Genomic DNA, 19856 nt, shown 5'->3' with positions numbered 1-19856 from the left:
AGCACTCGAGGTGCTGCCCAACCAGTGCTGAGCACAGGGGAAGAATCAGTGCCCTGCTCCTGCTGGCCACACCATTCCTGATCCAGGCCAGGAGCCATTGGCCTTCTTGGCCACCTGGGCACACTGCTGGCTCATGTCCAGCCTGCTGTCCATCAGTGCCCCCAGGTCCCTTTCTGCCTGGCTGCTGTCCAGCCACTCTGTCCCCAGCCTGGAGCACTGCAGGGGTTGTTGTGGCCAAAGTGCAGGACACAGCACTTGGTCTTTATAAACCTCAACTTGTTGGATTAGAGCCCTGCATCCAGCCTGTCCAGGTCCCTCTGCAGAGCCCTCCTACCCTCCTGGACATCCACACTCACACCCAGCTTGGTGCCATCTGCACATTTGCTGATGCTGCACTCAATGCCCTCATTCAGATCATCAATGCAGATACTGAAATCCACGCTGGCTGCCTCTGATCCCTCAGCCATCCTGTAGGTGCCCTGTGATGGCACTCAAGGTGATCTGTTCCATCACCTCACCAGGCACCCAGGTCAGGCTGACAGGCCTGCAGTTCCCCACATCCTCCTTCCAGCCCTTCTTGGAGATGGGCTCACATTGGCACCTCCAGTCCTCTGGCACCTCCCTGCTGAGCCAGCACTGATGAGAAATGATGGAGAGCAGCTTGGGGAGCTCATCCAGCAGCTCCCTCATCCCCCTAGGATGGATCCCATCTGGTGCCAGAGACACCTGTGAGCATCTGAGTGGCACAGCAGGTCCCCAGCTGGGGATTCCTCCTGGATTACAGGGGTCTGTTCTGCTCCCTGTCCCCATCTCCCAGCTCAGGAGAACACTTGTCCTGAGGACACCTTGTCCTATTGTTGAAAAGTGAGGACATGAATGGGGTAAGTGTCTCATCCTTTTCCTCATCTTTGTTAACCATATCCTCCCCAGGATGGAATAAAGATTCTCCTTACTCCTACTTTGGCCACTAATGTAGTGAGAAATTCATTTCTCTTGTCATTCCAGAACTGGTCAGGTTAAGTCCTAATTGAGTTTTCACCTCTCTACTTTTCTTTCTGCATGATCTAACAGCATCCATTAATATTTCCTGAGTTACCTCCCCCTTGGTCAAAAGGTGATGTACCTTCTTTTTTCCTTGAGTTCCTGGAAAAAGCTCCATGCCCAGCCAGGCTAGTCATTTTTCCTCGCTAGCTCACTTTTGGCACAGAGGGACAGACTGCTCCTGCTCCTTCAAGATTTATTCCTTGAAGTGTGTCTATCCTTCTTGGATGCCTTGGATCCCGTCCACCCCTGTGTTTTTAAGGGCCGCTTCCTTTAAAAATATCAGTACCTGAATCAGTTATCCCCAAATCTTCATCCTGAAAAGGCCAGTCTACTCTCCATAATTCCAGTATAGAAGTTTTGTTGATGCCCCTCTTTCTTTCACAGAATATTGAAAACTCGATTGTTTCATGGTCTCTGTAGCCCAGGCAGCCTCTGACCACCACATCTCCCACCAGCCCTTCTCTCTTTGTAAACAGCGGGACACAGAGCTATCCTTGGGAGAAGGAAGAGAAGGAAACCTCCCCAAAGCGCAGCCTGGAAGGTTCAGCCTGGAGGTGAGGAACCAGAAAAGTCCCTGCCAGGGCAGAATGTTGGTGCCCGAGGTGTCCCAGCGTGAGGCTGGGCCATGCCATGGCTCTGTGTGCCAGGAGCCGGCAGCGCTGGGTGCAGGGAGCCCAGGGAGGGCACAGCAATGCTGGGCTGAGAAATGCTGGGGGGGACAGCGAGATGGGCGTGTGCAGCCGGCCAGGGCACAGGAGCAGCACGCACAGGGGGCACAGCCTGCAGGAGAGATGGCCAAGGGCTGGGCAGGGCTGGCAGGGCCAGAGGCACCCAGGCCTTTGTGCCCTGGGCTCGGGCAGGGCCTCTGCAGCCCCACAGAAGGAACTTTCCTGGCAGGGGCTGCACTTTGCTTCTGCCTCGGCCCTCCCTCAGGAGGCTGGCAGGGCTTGCAGCTTGATGACATTTGTCCTTGCTGCCCCTGCCATCCCACTGCCCCAGCAACAGCCCCGAGCCACCCGTGAGGGACAGGCCCTGCTGGGCCAGGCCTGGGCTCAGGCCTTGGCCTTTCTGCTTCCTCCAGCCAGCCCAGGCCTTGCTCAGCATTGCAGTTCCCTGCTCACAGCCTCGGGCTCCTGCAATCCTGCCCTCAAGGATCTGCTCTCACCAGTCCCTGGGGAGCCTTTGGCACTCCCTGCCCTCAGTGGGGCCACTGATGCTCCAAGGGACTTGGAGTTTTGCTTCTGACTCCTTGAGCAGCTTCTTCAACCTTCTCTCAGTGCCTGAGGGTCCTGGACTCAGCCCCAAATCCACCTTGGGGATCATAAAAATACACAAACGCCTCAGGAACACCTTGTCTTCTTTCAGTTGTCTTCAAGTTATCACGGGTTGTGCAGCTGCTTGGAGTCTGTTTGGAGTTTTGTTAAAGAGGAAGGATTTCAAAGTGCACCTTGTTACTTTCTTTAATAAAGTGAGTATTTTTTTAATGTTTAATTTCATAAATGAGAGGATAGAAGCATTCCCCAAGTGATCTTGATGCTGAATGTTTCCTTAGGAGGTCTGGGCACACAGAAGAATGAGCCCCTTGCAGACTGACCCTGTTTGGACAACCTGCTCCTCACCCCCAGCCTCCCCATGTCTGACATCGCCCACCTGGGACTGACATCCCTGTGCCCTGCAGCAGAACCTTGTCCCCTGAGCTCTGCAGCTGGGTGTCCCAGCCCATTGCACCATGTCCCACCTGCTCTCCTCAGGGCTCTGCCTGCACACAGGCCCAGGAGAAATTTTCCTGTTTGTGAGGAAAGAATGGAAAAGCCTGAGCAGGTTTCCTGAACAACAAACCCCACTGAGGAACCACATGCTCAGTCCAGGCTGTCTGGAATGATGTCACCTTCCTAAGAGGGACAGTGTGACCAGCAATGATCTCTGTAAGCAGAATTCTGAGTCTTTCAGCTGAATTCTCTGTCCCTGTCCTTTCCCTGGGTCTTTGGTGTAGATGGAAGCTGCTGGTGCCATTCTCACCTTTAATCTCACTTTTGAATGCAGACAGATGTTCCCAGGTGTGTTAAGCAGGATTTGCTCAATATTTATACAAAACCTTTGTGTTCTGTTGGAGTGAAGGGGCCATTTTGACACGGAGGGGGTGACATGGAAGCAAGGAGTCAGTTGTGACACTGGGGTCCCATGGAACCCGGGGCCATTTTTGCTCTGCAGAACCAACACAGCTGCTGGACCTTTCCTGATTTCAGGAATCAGGACTTGACACCAAAATTGTAGAGAGTGTTTCATTGGCAGCTGGGACACCTGGGGAGATATTTCCTCCAAACCACGTGTACCTGGTCAAGACAGGTTCCAGGTATAAATACTCATTGATCCACAAGCCCACACCTCCCTGCCCACCCATCTCCACCTTCTCTCCCTTTGTATTATAATCAGCTGCCACCCCTCCTGGTGGTTGTGTTTGGTGGTTTTTGGGATGAAGGCTGTATGTCTACCTCAGTAATCGCTGTTTGACCTCTGCTTTTGGGCAAGTGCAGTGGAGGTTTGGCTCTCCCTCAGGTCAGCTTGTCCCACTCAAAACCACCCGTCTGGTCCTGGCGGGATTCTGGAGCCACAGGTTTCTGCTTTGTTGGGTTTGTACAATAGCCAGGTCTTTTTTTGCTGAGTTTTTGCAATATATGTTATCTTAAAGCTTTTTCCTGGCAAATAATTTTTATATGATTTGTTACATACCGTTTCTGCCATGTGTTCAATTTCTCCTCTACCTGCTTAAACACATCATAGACTTCTAAGGTGCTGAATTTTCAAAACCATTTATGTTCCCCATCTCACTAGATCGCACTGGGAGCCTCTAGACCACACTGGGAGCAGGTTTGGGTGCATCATCCCTTACTGGTTTATACCGGGAGCTGCTGCTACAGGTCTCCGGGGCTCAGGAGTGGCTCCCAGTGCTTAGTGGTTTCTACTGGTGCCCTCTCAGTCTGTGCCTAGGAACACCAGTGGGTGCTGGCGGGCAGGCAGGACCCTGAGGCCAAGCTATCCTTTGCTGGGGCACTGCTGAGCTGCGACTTCTCCAACTTCTCAGCCTGGCACCACTGCCTGCAGCTGCCAGGGACTCCAGAACGGGCAAGGCTGGGGCACTGCCCCACGAAAGGCTCTAGGAATGTGAGCAATTCCCCAGAAAAATTCCTACAATTTCACAGGATCCCCAAAATTTTCCAGCCCCTCCCTCACCTAAAGTGGGAGGTGATGTGTCCTGTTGAGTTGAATGAGTAGAACTGGTGTCTCTAAATCCCCTTTGACTTTAATGGGTACACCTGAACTCTGGTACACTTGAGTATTCAGATATTGGGGTGTTCCCTACTGCCCCCTACAGATTTTGGGGTGCCCCCTTTGCCCCCTCCCAGAGCTAGAGCTGGTGCAGAACACTGTCTTCAGCAACTCCACGGATCAAAGCACCTGGGTGTACCTGCACTGCATCCTCTCCTGAGGTAACTCAGGGCTCCCTCCCACCCTTGAGGCCCTCACCTGGAGTTTTGGGGTACTCCCTGAATGTTGGGGTGCCCCCCAACAGCCCCTCGGTTGCCAAGACTCATCTGTGTCCACATCGACTGGGAGTACGGTGGCCATCATCTTCTCCTGGCCCATCCAGGTGTGTCGGGACACTTGGGTGCCCCAAAATAACCTGGAGATCCCCCAGAATTATCTGTGTACACCTGTGTACTCCCCCAAATCACCTGGATCTCCCCAAAAATCAATTTGGTACACCTGGGTATCCCAAAAAATCACCTCAGTGGACTTGAGTACTCCTGAAAATGAGCTGGATTGCCCCAAAAATCACCTGGATACACCTGGGTATCCCTTGAACACCTAAATCATCCAAAACCCCTAAGGACTCCTAAAACTGGTGTCCCAAAAATCTTCATTGCATTGACTGGATGGACCTGGTGTCCCTGAATCCCCATTGACTTCAATGGGTAAACCCAATGTCTGAAAATTTTTGCTACCCAAAATCCCAACTTTGGACTCGGAATTCCAGATTTGGGGCTGAAAACAAAGATTTGGGCTTAAGTGGAGGCACAGCTCCAGAACAGGCTGAAGGTGTGGGATCAAGAATTTGTGATTAGCTCCCAGGAATTACGCCAGGACTTCCAGAGTGTCAGCACCATGATCCTGAAATTGGAACTTCCCGGAATTCAGCCCAGTATTTCCCCCAAATTTCCCCATTTCAGCACCAAATTTCTGCAAAATCCCCATTGACTTTAATGCCTAAACCTGGTTTCCCTAAATCCCTATTGATTTCAAAAGGTAGACCTGATGTTCCTAAATCCCCTTTGATTTTTTAAAATAAGTCGACTTGCTATTCCTACATTGCCATTGATTTCAAAGGGTAGACCTGATGTCCATAAGATCTCTATTGGGAGATGAATATTACAAGAGATGGAACAACTGAGAGACATTGTCAAAGATGGTTTATTGCTTTATTTCATCAGTCTCATAGAAGGGTGAGACATTCAAGGTGTTACATCCAGTGCCATAATATCAGAAGCTGACTCATTCTTAGTTACAAATGCCTTATGTTAGTTTTTAGGCAATCAAAAACTTCTATGAACTTTGCTGGTGTCTTTTTAAACCAATCATTAATTGCTTTGCTTCCCATGGCTTTGGTGCAATGCATCATTTTCCAGTATATCATATAACACTGCACAAACCTACATTGATACATCTTAAACATCGAATAAACTTTATAACAAGTTATTTTTGCTGAACTTCAAAATCTTTTACTATCTTACTTAAGATACTGCTTTGCTTACATAATCCATATTTCTGTTTTCTTGAAACATATTTCTACTTAAACTACAAACTTATATTCTTGTTTTATGTCTGTTTCACTTTAATGCTTTAATTCTCTAAGCCTTCTCCAAGATCTCAGGTCAAACCCTGTATCCATCTCTATCTCTGAGCCTGTATGCCCAAGGACCTGAGAGCTCTCTGTGCCTGCATTTCCCACATTGCAGTGTCCCAAGGGACCCTTGGTTCCGTGGGGACTCACAATGGCAGAAGGGTCTCCTTGGTTCCACAAGGTCCTGCAGAGCCCCTTGATTCAACGAGGCCTCAAAGTGTCATCATGGCCTCCAGGATTCCATGAGGCCCCACAGTGTCACAATGGACCTTTGTTTCCATGGGGTCCAGCACTGTTCCATGAATCCTCAGTTCCATGGGGCCCTGTAGTGTCACAATGGACTCCTTGGTTCCATGGTGCCACACAGTGACACAATCACCCCTTGGCCTGACAAGACCCCCCAGTGTCACAATGGTTCCTTGCTTCCATGAGGCCTTGCAGTGTCACAATGGACTCCTTGGTTCCATGAGGCTACAAAGTGTCACAGCGGCCCCTTGATTCAGTGAGGCCTGTGATGCCTTTAAGATTTTAGCCTATATATTTTTCAAATCCTATACTCAATAGTGCATAACTCTAAACTCCATATAAAATGTTAGTTAACTGTATTCGCAGTTTGGTCAGACAAAACAATTCCTCTAGGCCTGAAACTCAAGGACACCCTACAGTCTCAGGGTCTGAAAAGTATAAACAAAAGTGATTTCAGGGGTGAGAAAACTGAAGGAATATGGCTTCATTACCTGAAGCTGTAATTGCAGGATTAACCCCTGATATGCAAATGGACCAAACTTAAATCTGTCTGAAAAACTCATCATCACAATCCATCTTGAGTGTAGCCCCAGGAGGTTTTTGCCTGCCCAAGGTCAATCTATTGAAGGCCTTTAATAAATACCCACTTTATACTCTTAACCTTGGCTAGCCTCTGCTCTAGGTAGCCACTCTAAGGCATCACCTGTAGTGTCACAATAGTCTCCATGATCCCATAAAGCCCTCCAGTGTCAAAATAAATCATTGATTCCATGAAACCTTGCAGTTTCCCCATAGACCATTGATTCCATGAGACCCCACAGTGTCACAACAGACCACTGGTTTCACTGAGCCCCACAGAGTCACTATGGTCCCCTTGGCTCCACAAGGCTCTGAAGTGCCACAATGGCCCTTTGGTTTCACAAGGCCTCAAAGTGTAAAAATGGCCTCCATGTTTTCATGAGGCCCTGCTGTGTCACAATGCACCTTTGGTTCCATGGTGCCCCATAGTGTCACAATGGTCTCCTTGGTTCCACGGTGTCAGAATGGACCCTTCATCCCATGGAGACCCACACTGTTCACTGTAGTGCCCTTGATTCCTTGAGGCCCTGCCATGCTCTAACGGCCCCTTGGTTCCAGTGGGTCCCAAAGTGTCAGAATGGTCTCCATTGTTCCATGAGGCCCTGAAATGTCACTGTGGTCCCCTTGGTTCCATAGGGCCCCACAGTGTAACAATGGACTCATGGTTCCATGAGGTTCCTCAGTCACAATGGTCTCCTTGGATCCACAGTGTCACAATGGACCCTCGCCTCCATGTGGCCACGCTGTGTCACAATGGCTCATGGCTCCATGAGGCCACACAGATTAACCATGGACCCTTGGTTCAACGAGGCCTTGCTTTGTCACAATGGATTTCTGGTGCCATGACCTTTCATATGGCCAACAACATTCTCCCTGGTTCTACAGTGCAACCATGGACCCTTTGTTCCATGAGGTTCTGTAGTATAACATGGTCACCTTGGTTCTGTGAGGTTCTGCAGTGTCACAATGGGCCCATGGCTCCACGAGGCCAGGCTGTGTCAGAATGGCCCCTTGGTTCCTAGAGGTTTTCAGTGTCACAATGATCCTCTTGGATCTGCAGTATCACAATGGACCATTGGTTCCATGTGGCCCCAATGTGCCAAAATGGATTTTGGTTCCATGGGGTTCTGCTGTGTCACAATGGCCCCTTTGTTCCATGAGTTTGCACAGTGTCACAGGTGAGTCCTTGGTTCTATGAGACCTCACTATCACCAAATCTCCAAAATATCAGGATAAGACTCCTTAAAACTAATTTGCTATTTTAGAGGGTATCATTTATTCACGCCTGAGGTTTAGTGAGGGCTAACTGCTAACCATACGTGGACATGTAATTCTATATATAAATTTACAGCATGTTGCTTATATACAGGCACTAAATGCATATTACAATTTACCCATGACTGTAACACCAACCCCCATTTCCCAGATTCAGTTGTCTTTTTTGTATCACTACAACCTAGAGCCAGATGTCTCCTTCATGCTGCCAATCATCACAGCTGGGAAAACAGCACTTGAATGCCTTGTTCATGTGCTAAAAGTTCACAGTAAGAGTAAAAATTGACCTAAACTTTTGACATCAAGGTCAAGGCTTTGTGTGTGCAGGCAGAGGCAGGCAGGAGGCAGAGCTGTCAGCAAAGGAAGGGGCCAGCGAGGTGGGGCAGCCGGGGGATGACGACAGCCTGCAGGGACAGAGGCGCAGGGCATGGACACCGTAGGACAGCCTGGGCTGCAGAGGGCACAGGGATGGGCAGCAGCTGAAAGGCCCTGACAGAGCCAACTCCTGCAGCACTTGGGCCATGCAGGCTGGCCCTGGGCCTGAGGCCAGCAGGGGACAAGTGAGCCTTGCTGTGCTGGGGCCTCATTGCCTCCTTGTCCCTGCTCAGCAGCCTGGCAGGGGCCGCCCCATGGTGCTGCCCTTGGCATTGCACATGCCCAGAGCCCAGTGACCCGGGAAGAGCCCTGAGCAATGAGGGAGGGACAGGATGTGCCTTGCCAGGGGCTGGGGCTCAGCCCTTGGCCCTTTGCATTCCTCAAACACATCCAGATGTGCTCAGCATCAGAGACACCTTTCCCTTGTTTGTCCCCACCTGTCATCAGTGCCACCAGTGTTTTCCTTTTACTGGAACCTGGGGACACTTTCTGAGTCATATCCCTCAGTGGGACCCATTACAACTTCTATAAACTTTGGAGTTTCAATTGAATTTTGAGTTCTTGAGAAGTTTTCCTTCAGCTCCCTCTCAGGGACTGATGTCCAGGGACTCAGCACTGTTGGGAAATCACAGCTTTACAGAAATGGGGCAACAGAGAGGCGCATTTTTTTAAAGATTTTATTTCATTATCAGTCTCATTGAATGGTGGAAAATAAGAGATGCAAAACTCAATGCCATTCCATCAGAAGCCAAGTTATTTCCTGCTTTCAACATTTTATTAATATTTTTCAGCCTATTAGCTTTTGCCACACAATGGTGCTTATACTTCTAACAACAATCACCTTGTATTTTACACCACATGGTCATGCCACAATGGATTTTTCACACTTCTAATTCTGAAAAATATCTGGTATTTTTGCAACACCATTGTTTGAAACTTGTTTCTAGTTCAATCTCACTCTACAATGTCTTCTCTATTCCAGGGCCATTCTGAGAATCCTTTACAAATCCATTTCTCACAAATATCAATCACAGAATGCTGCAATCACCTCTGCTGTAAAGACAACAGTAATAAAATACAGCCTTGAAAATTGGAATGGATATTTCTAAGAAAGTATTTTTCATATTTCTCCATAACTGGAGTTGAAAAACTTCTGAATCAACTGGACTAGACCAGAGGGAAATCAAGGCAGGACCATTGTTTGCTAAGAAATATCACAAAAATTCACTCATAATTAAAATCCACAGTTTCTGATCCTGTTCATGTGTCTCACTGAGGGACATGACTGAGAAAGTGTCCCCAGGTTCCAGTGAGAGCAGGAAATTGGAGGCAGAGATGACAGGTGGTGTGGGAAATGCAGGCACAGAGAGCTCTCAGGGCCTTGTGCATACAGGCTCAGAGATTGAGATGGATCCAAGGTTTGACCTAAGACCTTGGAGAAATCTTGGACCATCCGAGCATTAAAAATAAAATAGATCTAAAACAAGAATAGAAGTTTGTAGTTCAAGTAGAGATATGTTTTAAGCAAATATAAATATGCATTATGTAAGCAAAGCAGTATGTTAAGTAAGATAGTGAAAGATTGTAAAGCTTAGCAATAGAACCTGTAATAAAATTAATTAGAAGTTTAAGATATATCAATGTAGTTTGGTGACGTGTTCTAGGATTGGTTGAAAAATGATGCATTGCGGCAAAGCCATGAGAAGGAAAGCAATTAATGATTGGTGTAAAAGGATGCTGGCAAACTTCACAGAAATATTTGATTGGCTAAAAAACTAACATAAAGCATTGTAACTAAGAATGAGGCAGGTTCTGATATTATGGCTTTGGATGTAACACCTTTAATGTCTCACCCTTCTATGAGACTGACACCATGAGGCCATAAACCATCTTTTACAACGTCTCTCAGTTGCCTCATCTCTTGCAATATCAATCTCCCAATACACATTTTTTTGACATCAGACATGACTAATGAAATCAATAGGGACTTATGGACACCAGGTGTATCCCATTAAAGTCAAGAGGGATTTAGGAACACCTGGTTTATCCATTAATGTCAGTGGGGATTTTTCTGAAATTTGGTCCTATAATGGGGAAATTTGGGTCAATTTTGGGAAAATCTTAGGCTGAATTCTGGGAATTTCCACTCCAGGATTGCAGTGCCAATTCTCTGGATGTCCTGGATGATTTCCTGGAGGCCAATCCCAAATCCCTGATCCTTCACGTGCTGTCCATGCTGGAGCCGTGCCCCCATGTAAGCCGAAAACTTTCTATTTTCAGCTGAAATCTGGGAATTTTGAGCCCAAAATTGGTGTTTTTAACACCAAAAATATTGGGACATCAGCTCTGCCCACTGTAGTCAACAGGAATTGAAGGACAGTAGGTCTACCCCTGTGAAGTCAATAGGGATTTAGGGACACCAGATCTACCCATTGATAGGGCTTGATTGGGAAGAGTTACTGTTTAAACTGGGAGCACTGGGAAGGGCTGAGGGGGGACGATGGGGTGACTGGGAGCACTGAAGCAAAAGTGGGACCACTGGGAGGGATTCGTAGAGATAAATGGAGATAAACAGGACTCCAGATCTAACCCATTGAAATGAATAAGAATTTAGGGACAGCAGGTCTACCCTTTAAAAGCAATAACGTTTAGGGCCACCAGGTCTTCCCTGTCAAAGCAATGAGGATGTTTGAGACACTCGTTTTGAGGGTCCCAGGGGTTTTTGGTGATACAAGTGTCCAGGGGATACCCAGGTATATCCAGGTGATTTCTGGGGGTACCTAGGTGATTTTTGGGGATAGCCAGGTGTACACAGGTGATTGTTGAGGGGGATCCAGGTGATTTTGGGCAGTATCCAGATGTACCCAGATAATTTTTGGGGATATCCAGGTTATTTCTGAGGCACCCAAGTGCCCTGACTCACCCTGATGGGCCAGGAGAAGATAATGGCCACCATCCTCCCAGTCGATGTGGACACAGGTGACCCTTGGCAGCCGAGGGGCTGTCGGGGAACACCCCAACATTCAGGGGGTGCCCCAAAACTCCAGGTGAGGACATCAGGGTTAGGAGGGAGCCCTGAGTTACCTCGGGAGAGGATGCGGTGCAGGTACAGCCAGGTGCTTTGGTGCATGGGGTTGGTGAAGATGGTATTCTGCAGCAGCTCCAGCTCTGTGTGGGCAAAGGAGGCACCCCAAAATCTCAGGGGGACACTGGGGGAAATCCCAATATCTCGATGGGGGCACCCAGGTATCCAGGAGCTGAGTTCTACCCATTAAAGTCAATGGGGATTTAGGAACACCAGGTCTACCCATTCTACCCAACAGAACCCACCAGCTCACACTTTAGGCAAGGGAGGGACTGGAAAATTTTGGGGATCTTGCAAAATTGTTGGAGTTTTTGGGGAATCCCTCACCTTCCTTCAGCCTTCCAGGGGCAGTGGCCTTGCCGTAGCTCCTGGTGGGCATCAGCAGCCCCAGGCAGTTTTGCCAGGCTGAGAAGTTGGAGAAGCTGTGGCTCAGCAAGGCCCTGGTGAAGGCCAGCTCGGCCTTGAGGTCCTGCCCGGCTGCAAGTGCCTACCAGTGTTCCCAGCTGTGGACTGGGAAGGCACCAGTATAAACCAGTAAGCATTTGAACCACTCCCGAGCTCCTGAGACCTGTGGCAGCAGCTCCCAGTATAAACCAGTATGGCCTCATGCACCCAAACCCATTCCAAGTGAAGTCTAGGGGCTCCTAGTGTGGTCCTGGGGCTGCCAGGTTTATACTGGAGGGCACCAGTATAAACCAGTAAGCACTGGGAGCCACCCCTGAGCCTCTGAGCCCATTGCAGCATCTCCCAGTAGAAACCAGTAAGCACAACCTGAAGTGACTCCCAGTTGGTCCCAAGTTCCATCCCAGTACAAACCAGTAAGGCCAGCATCCCCCGAATTTGCTCCCAGTGGAGTGCCAAGCATCCCCAAAGACCCCTCCCAGTATAATCCAGTACACCCCAGTTTAACCCAGTAAAATCCAGAATATCCCTGTATAACCCAGTACAAACTACTACAATCCAGTCACCCCCAGCACCCCATCCTAGTACAAACCAGTATAACCCAGTACAAGGCACAGTCGGCCACTAGGTCCTCCCAGCCAGCAGGGGGCACTCATACACCCTTACTTCCTTTCCCAGTGGAACCCAGTACAAACCAGTAACACCCCAGCACCCCATCCCAGCACAAACCAGTACAAACCAGTACAAGCCACTCACAGTTGCAGGGGTTGGCCACCAGGAGGTGCTCGCACAGTGCCAGGTCCTCCCGGCCAGCAGGGGGCGCTGTAGTGTCCATTGTGACCCGACAGAACCAAGGAAACCCCTGTGACACTGCGGGGCCCCACGGAACCAAGAGTCCATTGTGAGACACCTGGGCCACGTGGAGCCAAGGAACCATTGTGACACTGGGGAAACTCATGGGACCAAGGGTCCACTGTGACATTGTGGGGCCTCATGGAACCTGTGAGCCATTGTGACACTGCACGGCCTTGTGGAACCAAGGAGACCACGGTGACACTGTGGGGCCACCTGGAACCAAGAGTCCATTGTGACACTCTGGAACTACAGAGACCATTGCTGAGAGTATGGAACCTCGAGGAGCCAAAAGTCCATTGTGATAGAACATGGCCTCATGGAACCCAAAAGAGCATTGTGACACTGTGGGACACCATGGACCCAAATCTCCATTGTGACAGTGCAGAACCAAGGGGCCTTTGTGACACTGCAAGGCCTCAGGGAACCAAGGAGTCCAAAGGACTCAAACATTTCTTGCAGGGTTCTGCCTTGGGGAAGGGGAAGCTGCTTGGTGGCACCTTGGCTTTAGCACACACTAATAGAAGGTGTCTGTTTTCAACGGGGACATTAAGGAGTTGTAGATTGCTTCAAAACAAAAAAAAAAAAAAAGGGGGGGGAACACTCCTTTTGGCCTGTGTGCAGCCAGTTCTCCAAGCAAAGCAGGTCCCAGGGAGTGAGGACAGACAGGATGGGGTTGGGGAATGTGGAGCAAGGTTGTCCACACTGGATCAGACCTCAAGGCACAGCTTCTGTGAGCAGGCCAGAGCTGAGGAGAGACCCTGCATCAATATCAGCCATAGAATGCTGGAATCACCTCTGCTCTAAAGAGAATAGCAAAGAAATACATGCTTCAAAATAGGAATGTGTATTTTTTAGAATCTCTTGGAAATATTTCTCCATAACTGGATTTGAAAATCTTCCTAATGAATGGCACCAGACGACAGGGAAATCAAGGCAGAGCCATGGTTTGTCAGGACTTGCTTGATCCCAATCAGCCCCGTGGTGCATTTGGAGCTGAGCCCTTGAACCTCAGGGCCTGAGAGAAGATTGCACAAACCTTTCCAGGAGTCCAAGTCAGAAGAAATCCCAAAGTGTCTCGAGGCATTAATGGGTCCCACTGAGGTCCTTCCCCAACACAAGCTCCTCATGGACTCCTTGGAGGAGAGAATTCTCTACGTAATGATTGCCCAAAAACTTCTCAGAGAGGAAAAGAAAAGGAAAGTACCTTAAAAAACTGAAGTACCTTGAATAACCCCCCTGAGTGTTGATACTGACAAAGGTTCTCAAGGGACTCATTAAAGCAGCTAATTGGAGGCCATGATTGCACAAAGCTCTCAGAAACTCCAAGGCAAAAGCAAAATCCAAAGTCCTCTGACAAACCTGCAGTCCCTGGGAGCATGAAGGAGCCCCCAGGGCCATTCCTGACCAAGGCTCCCCAGGGACTCGTCCCAGCACATCCCTGAGGCCACTGGGATGTGGGGGGATGCTAAGGGCAGCACAAGGGGTGACAGTGGCCAGCCTTGCTGGGGCTGTGCCAGGAGGCCCCAGTGGCTCAGGACAAGGTGTCTCCTCAGAGCCCTTGGTGGAACCGACCCTGCTGTTCCCCAGGACACCAAGACTTGGCTTCTCTTTGTCCTCACCTGTCATCTCTGCCTCCAATTTCCTGCTCTGACTGGAACCTGGGGACGCTTTCTCAGTTGTGTCCCTCAGTGGGACCCATTAAAACTTCAAGAAACTTTGGAGTTTGATTGTGACTTGGAGTTCTTGAGAGGTTTCTTCAGCTCCCTCTCCGGGACTGATGTTTAGGGCCTCAGCACAAATCCCAAGAGGGTCATTAAAGTCCTTGTGCTGTGTCTGTGCTGATGAGCTGGGCTGGGCTCCTGCACAGAAGATGATCCTGGCAACCAAGAAGAGCTTCAAAAACACATTTCCCTTGATGAGCAGCTCTTCTCCCAGCCCAGCAGGGCTGGGGCACTGCCTGCATCCACCCCGGGCACAGCACAGAGGCACAGAGAGCTTCAATCAGTCCGGGCTGGGAAGATGCTCAGAAGTGCCTGGGGCAGAATCACTCCCAGCCCTTGACACAGGAAGCCTCTGGCTGCAGGACAATGCAGCTGCAGCTCCTGCAGTGATCTCCTAAAGCTGGAACATCCCAATGCCTGCAGACTGTGTGAGTACATTCTCTGATGATCTCTTGTGTAGAGCAGCCAGGGGTGCCCAGGGCTGTGGTGCAGAGCAGGGTCCTGCAGCCCAGGGCGCTGTGCTGGGGCAGGGACTCTGCTGCCTGCCAGGGACAGCTCTCAGCCAGCCCTGGGAGCTGCTGCCAGCACTGGGGGACAAGGTCTGGGTGGAAGGAGACAGCTGGTGAGGCTTGGAAGGGTTGTCCTTGTGTGATGAGGATAGTGCAGGGCTCTCAGCATGACATTTGACAGCAGAACATTTCCATGGAGATTATCCAGAGAGCACAATGAGGCAGGGGCTGCATAAAAGGGAAAGTCCTGCTTTTTTAATCTGCTGCACTGGGTTGCATTGCTGGGAGATTGCACATTGATATTCATCTCTCAGTTTAGGTTGAGAAACATTTTTAAAAATTCTCTTAGATCTCAGTAAGGCAAGCAAAGAAAGAAATCAGCACAGGGCCCCATACAGGCAGCATCAATGTCGCTTTTCCAGTCTCCTCAGGATTGTTGTGATGTTGCCATCAGAGCCTGCAGAGGCAGAGCTGGTCCTGGGCGGTGCCCTGTGCTGGGAGGGGTGTGCAGGGCAGAGCTGAGCCCCCAGGGCTGGGCTGGGCTCTGGCAGCACTGGCAGGGCCCAGCCCTGGGCACAGGGAAGCAGCTGCTGGCAGGGACAGCTCCAGGCAGCAGAGCCCTGGGCAGAGAGTGGGGGGAAAGTGACACCAAGCTGAGCTGGGATATTTAAAATCCTCTCCAAACTGAACTGTTCCATGATTACTTTTCTTACAGATCCCCATGCCAAGACACACCAAATGTCCAACAGCAGCTCCATCAGCCACTTCCTCCTGCTGCCATTGGCAGACACGCGGCAGCTGCAGCTCCTGCACTTCTGCCTCTTCCTGGCCATCTCCCTGACTGCCCTCCTGGCCAACGGCCTCATCATCAGCGCCGTAGCCTGCGGCCACCACCTGCACACCCCCATGTTCTTCTTCCTGCTCAACCTGGCCCTCACTGACCTGGGCTCCATCTGCTCCACTGTCCCCAAAGCCATGCACAATTCCCTCTGGGACACCAAAAACATCTCCTATGCAGGATGTGCTGCTCAGCTCTTTTTCTTTCTGTTCTTCCTGTCAGCAGAGTTTTCCCTCCTGACCATCATGTGCTACGACCGCTACGTGTCCATCTGCAAACCCCTGCACTACGGGACCCTCCTGGGCAGCAGAGCTTGTGCCCACATGGCAGCAGCTGCCTGGGCCAGTGCCTTCCTCTATTCACTGGTGCACACGGCCAATACATTTTCCCTGCCCCTGTGCCATGGCAATGCCCTGGGCCAGTTCTTCTGTGAAATCCCACACATCCTCAAACTCTCCTGCTCCAAATCCTACCTCAGGGAACTTGGGATCATTGCTGTTAGTGTCTGTTTAGCTTTTGGCTGTTTTGTGTTCATTGTTTTCTCCTATGTGCAGATCTTCAGGGCTGTGCTGAGGATCCCCTCTGAGCAGGGACGGCACAAAGCCTTTTCCACTTGCCTCCCTCACCTGGCCGTGGTCTCCCTGTTCCTAAGCACTGCAGTGTTTGCCTACCTAAAGCCCCCCTCCATCTCATCCCCATCTCTCGATCTGGCCCTGTCTGTTCTGTACTCAGTGGTGCCTCCAACCCTGAACCCTCTCATTTACAGCCTGAGGAATCAGGAGCTCAAGGCTGCAGTGTGGAGACTGAACACTAGATGGTTTCAGAAACAGTAAACTGCTGGCCAATTTCTGAAAATCACTTGTAATAAAAGTCACCTTTGATTCTTCTTGTTGGTTTGCTTGTAGGTTTGTTCTTTCCTTTCCTTTGTTTTAGCTTTTCAATACTGTCCACAAAGAAATGTCATTATTTGTGCTGTATTTCCTTTTGATTTTCTCCATCTTTTCTGTGACCCAGAGACTGTGTCAATGAGGGGCTGCGCTCTTGGTAACTTTAAATAAAATAAAATAAAGATTCTCCCAGCAAAGATTTCTCCAGAGATGCCCCTTCTGTTCCCTTCTCTGGAGCTGCAGCAGCAATGTCTGTGTGCAGAGCTGGGGCAGATCAGTGCTGGCACAGCAGCTGTGCCCAGCAGCAGCAGCAACACTTGGTGTTGCCAGTGCTGCTCCCGTGCCACTGCCCCACTGCCCCCCTGGCCCTCGTGTTGCTGCAGGGCCTGAGTGCTCTCGGGGCCGGGCACAGCCCTGGGGGTGGCAGTGCCGGGGCTGCAGCAGGGACAGGCCATGGGCACTGCTGGGGCAGTGCTGACGCCTCAGGGCAGGGCCTGGGGGCTCCAGGCTCCTTGGCCAGGCTCTCTCCACAACACTTGGCCAGACCAATGCTGAGCAGAGAAAAGCCCCGGGAGCAGCCTCAGGCTGGCCGTGGGCAGGCTGGGGGCAAACAGCATGGCTGGTGCTCTGCAAGCTCCCTGCAAGGGGGACACCCTGGCAAGGAGCAGCAGAGCAGGGGCTGATCCATCCCCACTGTGCTGGACACCCCAGGGCAGCGTCCCAGAGCGTCCTCATGCACCTGCCAACAACATCCCCCCTCTGCAGCCCTGGCCTCTCCCCCAGCTCACACAGGAGCCGCATCCTTGCAGGCACACACACGGCAGCACTGGCTCAGGAGCCCCTGTTTGCATTGCACACAGCAGGCTCAGCATCCCCATGGTGCTGCTGTGGGGACATGGAGCTGAGTGAGCACAAATGCCATCAGCCCCTGGGGCCAGCAAGGGCTGGGGGACGGCAGGGAAACCCCTCAGCTTTATTGTGGCCTCTGAAGTCAGCCAGAAAGTTTGTTCCCATCGGCTCTGAGTTTCCTGTCCCATTGCAGATGTTGTTGTCAGAGCCAGGGCTGCCTGGCAGCCACCCCCAAACTGCCCTGAGCATTTCCTTGGCTTTGCCTTTGTTTCCTTTACTCTTTCCTTCACCGGATTTCTCCCTCTTGCCCATCCCTGTACCATCCCCAGCACACAGCCCATCCCTGTTTGCCCTTTCCTCTCTGGTCCTACTCACCATTTCAGTTCCTGAGCTGGCACCATGGGAACATCCCTTGGGGAGCAGGATCATCCTCCAAGTGCTTCAGGAATTGTCTGCAGGGTCCTGCAGTGCCTCGTGCTGCTCCCTTGCCATAAGCACCACAGGCCAGGGGGGCACATCTGGGCTGCTGTGTCTGGGTGTGGGGCTCCCTGTTGTGGGCAATGAGGAGGGGCTGGAGAGGCTCTGCAGGACTGACAGGATGGGCTTTGGGGCTGTGTGGAGAGCTGAGGGACCTGGGCTGCTGGACCTTGTGAAGAGGAGGCCCAGGGCTCATCCTGTAACTGCTCCAGGGGTGGTTTCAGAGAATCATGGAATCAGCAAGGTTGGAAAAGATCCTGGAGATAATCAAGTCCAACCTGTGCCCTGACATCACCTTGTCTCCCTGAGCCTCCTTTTCTCCAGGATAAACATCCCCAGCTCCCTCAGCCACTCCTCACAGGACTTGTGTTCCAGACCCCTCACCAGCCTTGGTGCCCTTCTCTGGACACGCTCCAGACCCTCCATGTCCTTCCTAAATTGGGGGGCCCAGAACTGGACACAGCACTCGAGGTGCTGCCCAACCAGTGCTGAGCAGGGGGGAAGAATCACTGCCTTGCTCTTGCTGGCCACACCATTCCTGACCCAGGCCAGGAGGCATTGGCCTTCTTGGCCACCTGGGCACACTGCTGGCTCATGTCCAGCCTGCTGTCCATCAGTGCCCCCAGGTCCCTTTCTGCCTGGCTGCTGTCCAGCCACTCTGTCCCCAGCCTATAGCACTGCAGGGGTTGTTGTGGCCAAAGTGCAGGACCCAACACTTGCTCTTGTTAAACCTCTCCTTCTTGGATTTGGGCCCTGGATCCAGCCTGTCCAGGTCCCTCTGCAGAGCCCTCCTACCCTCCAGCACATCCACACTCACACCCAGCTTGGTGCCATCTGCACATTTGCTGATGCTGCACTCACGCCCTCATCCAGATCATCAATGCAGATATTGAAATCCACGCTGGCTGGCTCTGATCCCTCAGCCATCCTGTAGGTGCCCTGTGATGGCACTCAAGGTGATCTGTTCCATCACCTCACCAGGCACCCAGGTCAGGCTGACAGGCCTGCACTTCCCCACATCCTCCTTCCAGCCCTTCTTGGGGATGGGCTCACATTGGCACCTCCAGTCCTCTGGCACCTCCCTGCTGAGCCAGCACTGATGAGAAATGATGGAGAGCAGCTTGGGGAGCTCATCCAGCAGCTCCCTCATCCCCCTAGGCTGGATCCCATTTGGTGCCAGAGACACCTGTGAGCATCTGAGTGGCTCAGCAGGTCCCCAGCTGCTTCCTCCTGGATTACAGGGGTCTGTTCTGCTCCCTGTCCCCATCTCCCAGCTCAGGAGAACACTTGCCCTGAGGACAACTTGTCCTACTGTTGAAAACTGAGGCAATGAATGGGTTAAGTGTCTCAGCCTTTTCCTCATCTTTGGTAACCATATCCCCCCTAATAAACAATAGAGGTTCTTCTTCTCCCTTCTTTTGCCATTAATGTATTTCTAAAATCATTTTTTTTATCCTTCACAGAAGCAGCCAGGTTAAATCCTAATAGAGCTTTCACCTCTCTAGTTTTCTTTCTGCATGACTTAGCGACATCCTGAAATACTTCTTGAGTTGCCTGTCCCCCTCTGTCCAAAGGTGATTCACCTGCTTTTAACCCTGAGTTCCTGGAAAAGCTCCATGCCCTACTAGGCCAGTCATTTTCCTTTCTATCTGACTTTTTGGCACGGAGGTGTTATGAATGATTTTCTATTTTTCTCAATTTATCAAGCAACAAGATTAAATTTAATAGTAAGTTTTTAATAGTAACAAAATGAATACAATCAAAGTATTGGAGATGACAATTAAAGTATTGGAGATGAAACAATCAAAGTGCAT

Source organism: Sturnus vulgaris, unplaced genomic scaffold (genome assembly GCF_052056855.1).
Source record: "Sturnus vulgaris isolate bStuVul1 unplaced genomic scaffold, bStuVul1.hap1 Scaffold_157, whole genome shotgun sequence".
NCBI classification, from domain to species: domain Eukaryota; kingdom Metazoa; phylum Chordata; class Aves; order Passeriformes; family Sturnidae; genus Sturnus; species Sturnus vulgaris.
Note: the sequence above shows the minus strand (reverse complement) of the source record.